The 4,253-nt window shown below is 43.3% G+C and overlaps 1 non-coding gene across 1 annotated transcript; it reads right to left on the bottom strand.

The window, feature by feature from the left end:
• Positions 1–2,957: 2,957 nt before the first annotated feature.
• LOC120365802 (U6 spliceosomal RNA) lies at positions 2,958–3,061 on the bottom strand. The gene has a single exon (XR_005580650.1). It is a non-coding gene; the product is annotated as a U6 spliceosomal RNA (small nuclear RNA).
• Positions 3,062–4,253: the final 1,192 nt, after the last annotated feature.

Genomic DNA, 4,253 nt, shown 5'->3' with positions numbered 1-4,253 from the left:
CCGAAGCAGGAGGATACCTGAGGTTAGGAGTTGGAGACCAGCCTGGCCAACATGGTGAAACCCCATCACTACTAAAAATACGAAAATTAGCCAGACATAGTGGTGGGTGCCTGTAATCCCAACTATTTGGGAGGCTGAGGCAGGAGAATCACTTGAACCTGGGAAGCAGAGGTTGCAGGGAGCTGAGCTCGTGCCACTGCACTTAGACCTGGGTGACACAGCAAGACTCTGTCTAGAAAAAAAAAAAAAAGAACACAGGGACCTGATAAAAGCAGTATTTTGTAATGATTCTTTGGCAACAGTATCACCGGAGCAGGAAAGACACCTGAAGCAGGGAGGCTGGCTGGAATCAGATACAGTAATCTAGAGTGGGTGGAATTTTATCTAGAAGAGTTGTGGTGGACATGGAGAGAAATAAGTAAAAATAGAGCTTTAATGAGAGCTTATTACATGCTGGAAAGGCATCTTACTCTCACAACAACCCAAGGTGATGCTGATATAAACTCATGTCAGCACTGATTTTCTGATATGGAAACTGTGGTTGAGGAGGTGAACTTGGGACTTGAGCCCAGAGACGGTATGTCTTAGAGCCAAGATTTGAGCCCAGTGTGAATCCTAACTCACTGTTTAGATGGAAGAGATTAAGAGGGGAGCAGTAGACATTTTGACCAAAGAATAACTCAGTCTAGTTAGGAAAACCCTGGGTTAGACAATGTTAACAGGTCATTTTCTCTCTCTTTATTCCTAGACCTCTATGGTGTCCTCTAGGGTGTTCTAGACGTCTACGAGGCTATTGCACATAGTGATTCTGCAAGAGAATTTAGTCTGAGGAGCATGTCTACACTGGCGTCGTGCAGAAGGCATTTGGAAAATGCTGGCATGGAATCTTCCTTCCTAGCCACGGTAAGCTCCATACTCAGGAATACCAGGGAATCATCAGGACTGGAAGCAAGAGTATTTCAATGACTGCTAGAGAGCCAGAGGTTAGGACTGGGATTAAGCAAAAGCAGGAAATAAGAGAGGCAGACAGAGGAGGCAGCTATCAGTCTGCCAAACTAGATTCAGGGATTTGGGCATTCAACGTGGGAAGGTGTAGGTCACAGGCAAATTCGTTCCAGAGAGAAGCTAGTGTCTGGAAGTCTAGTTTCTGCTACCTGTTGCTGGGTCCCGCTTTGCCTCACCTGGTTGGACCCTGCCAGGTCAGCCAGTCTCTCCTTCAGCATCTGAAAGTGCTAAGGCTGAACAGCTGATGCTCTTGATAGGGGGCTTAAGAAAGGTTAGTAGTTTTTCCTGGTTAGAGAAAGTGTTAGAGAATAAGGTTGCAGCAGCAGTGGCTGAATTTGGTTGATACCCTGGAGCCCCAGGTTTGTGAAATTTTACTTTGACTCAAGATGAAATTGGGAGTAATTCTAACGAGAAAACAAAGTGCTTGAGGAAGAGGATTCTTGCTGATATCTGAGGCTTTGGAAGGAGAAAAGGTTAAAACAAAACTGTAGCTGAGTTTAAAACTCAAGACCCTTTAAACACTGGCTGGCTTTAAAACTCTGCAACAGGCCAGGTGCGATGGCTCACACCTGTAATCCCAGCACTTTGGGAGACCGAGGCAGGCAGATCACCTGAGGTCAGGAGTTCAAGACCAAGCCTGACCAATGTGGTGAAACCCCGTCTCTACAAAAAAGAGAAAAGAAAAAAACTCTACTACAAATGATTAGAGCATTCGCCATGATTTCTAAAGCTTGCAATTTGACTTATGAATCTACACACTGATTACATTTTGGATATATTTGGCAGCCAAAGTAGAGCAGGAAATCATTATTGGATAAAAAGGGCCACACAGGAGGAAGTTTGTATTAGCAAATACCAACTTATATATTCACAGAATCCTATCATCTTAGTCCTAGAAGGACTCTATCCCCGCTGCCTTATGAAGGCCTTCTCTAAAATGTGTCCAAAGAGACAACAGTCTCTTTTCATTTAATAATCTGCCCCCCTTCCAACTTTCTGAAATGTATTCCAACCTCTGACACTCCTATCATATTAATTAAAATCCTTTTTTTTTTGTTATCTTCTCTCTGAACGTGGAAAACAGTTATCATCTTTTCTTTCAAAACCCTTCATATTCTAGAAAGCTATAATTACATTTCCCTCAATTTTCTCAGCTTTTGATGGAATACTATACATATGTATGGCTGACATTTGTTGACTTCTGGGGGTGTGTAGGGCACTGAGCATCTCACATAAATTATCTCATTTAGTTCTGACAAAAGCCTGTGAATCAAACATTCTTAGCCCCATTTGAGAGATAAAGAAACGGACACTTGAGGTTCAGAGGTTAATAATAGCTTTCAAATAGTGGTAAATAGAAGAGCCAGGATTGAAAAACTGCTGATGTTCCTGTGAACACATGCATTAAATTTCCCAAACCCGTCTGAGTTGACTTCCCTATGATTTTTTTTTTTTTTTTTTTTGACTGAGTTTTGCTCTTGTTGCCCAGGGTGGAGTGCAGTGTTGAGATGTCGTTTCACTGCAACCTCCGCCTCCTGGGTTCAAGCAATTCTCCTGTCTCAGCCTCTTGAGTAGCTGGGACTATAGGCATGTACCACTGCGCCTGGCTAATTTTTTTGTGTTTTTTTTTTTTTTAATTAATTAATTAATTAATTAATTTTTTTTTTTTAGACGGAGTTTCACTTTTGTTACCCAGGCTGGAGTGCAATGGCGTGATCTCGGCTCACCGCAACCTCCACCTCCTGGGTTCAGGCAATTCTCCTGCCTCAGCCTCCTGAGTAGCTGGGATTACAGGCACGCACCACCATGCCCAGCTAATTTTTTGTGTTTTTAGTAGAGACAGGTTTCACCTTGTTGGCCAGGATGGTCTCGATCTCCTGACCTTGTGATCCGCCTGCCTCGGCCTCTCAAAATGCTGGCCATGCGCCACCACGCCCGGCCACTTTTTTTTTCTTTTTATGGAACGCTTTATGAATTTGCATGTCATCCTTGTGCAGGGGTCATGCTAATCTCTGTATTGTTCCGATTTGAGTGGATGTACTGCTGAAGCGAGGACCTGAAAGCATTTTGTGCAAACGCAGCCAAGCAGAGCAAAAAAAAAGGAGGTGGGTGGGTGGTACTGGGATCAGAAGACATAGATTCAAATGCTAACTCTGAAATTTACTACTCGTTTGACTTGGGAAAATTACTATCACTTTCTGAGCATCTGTTTTCTCTGTGGTAAAATGGAGATGATAATACTGATATTACAGAGTTCTTATGAGGACTACAAAATGCAATAGGGTGAGCATTTTATGGAGAGCTGGGCACATGCACTGTTCCAATGACAGGTTTTATCCTTAGATTATGTTGTATTCTTGTACGTCTCTCACAGAAATCACTCTCTTATTAGACAGTAAATTTCTCAAGGGCAGAGACGGTCCTTCATTTTTATTACCACTCCCCTCCCCTCCAGCTTAATGCTGGTCACATGGTAGCATACAACAACGTTTTTGGTAATGGTATATGAGAAGGAACCCTAGTGGGGAATGCAGGCTGGAGAACTCTGTTAAAGACTCTGAAACTGGAGACAGGGGCCGGGTGTGGTGGTTCACACCTGTAATCCCAGCACTTCAGGAGGCTGAAGTGGGAGGTTCGATTGAGCCCAGTAGTTCGAGACCAGGAGTCTGTAACAAAGTGAGACTTCATCTCAACAAAGGAAAAAAAATCGTTTTTAATTAGCTGAATATGACATTAAGGTGGCTTGTGCTTATAGTCCCAGCTGCATGGGAGGCTGAGATGGGAGGATTGCTTGAGTCTGAGAGGTTGAGGCTGTAGTGAGCCATGGTCACGCCACTGAACTCCAGCCTGAGTAACAGGATGAGACCCTGTATCAAAATAATAATAATAAAAAAAAAGCTGAATGGAGTCTAAAAGCTATACTTTGTACCAGGCCCTAGAATGGTGTTCTACCTTTAGAAAAGTTTGAAAATCCAGTGATTTCTTTTCTTTCTTTCTTTTTTTTTTTTTTTTTTGACACAGTTTTATTCTGTCAACCAGCCTGGAGCTATCTTGGCTCACTACAATCTCTGCCTCCTGGGTTCAAGTGATTCTCCTGTCTCAGCTTCCCGAGTGAGTAGCTGGGATTACAGATGTGCAGTACCACACCCAGCTAATTTTTGTATTTTTAGTAGAGACAGGGTTTCACCATGTCAACCAGGCAGATCTCGAACTCCTGACCTCGTGATCCACCTGCCTCAGCCTCCCAA

The sequence above is a fragment of the Saimiri boliviensis genome, chromosome 16 (assembly GCF_048565385.1).
Source record: "Saimiri boliviensis isolate mSaiBol1 chromosome 16, mSaiBol1.pri, whole genome shotgun sequence".
In the NCBI taxonomy this organism is placed as follows: domain Eukaryota; kingdom Metazoa; phylum Chordata; class Mammalia; order Primates; family Cebidae; genus Saimiri; species Saimiri boliviensis.
The sequence above is the reverse complement of the archived record's forward strand: the minus strand, read 5'-3'. Positions and strand labels throughout refer to the sequence as shown.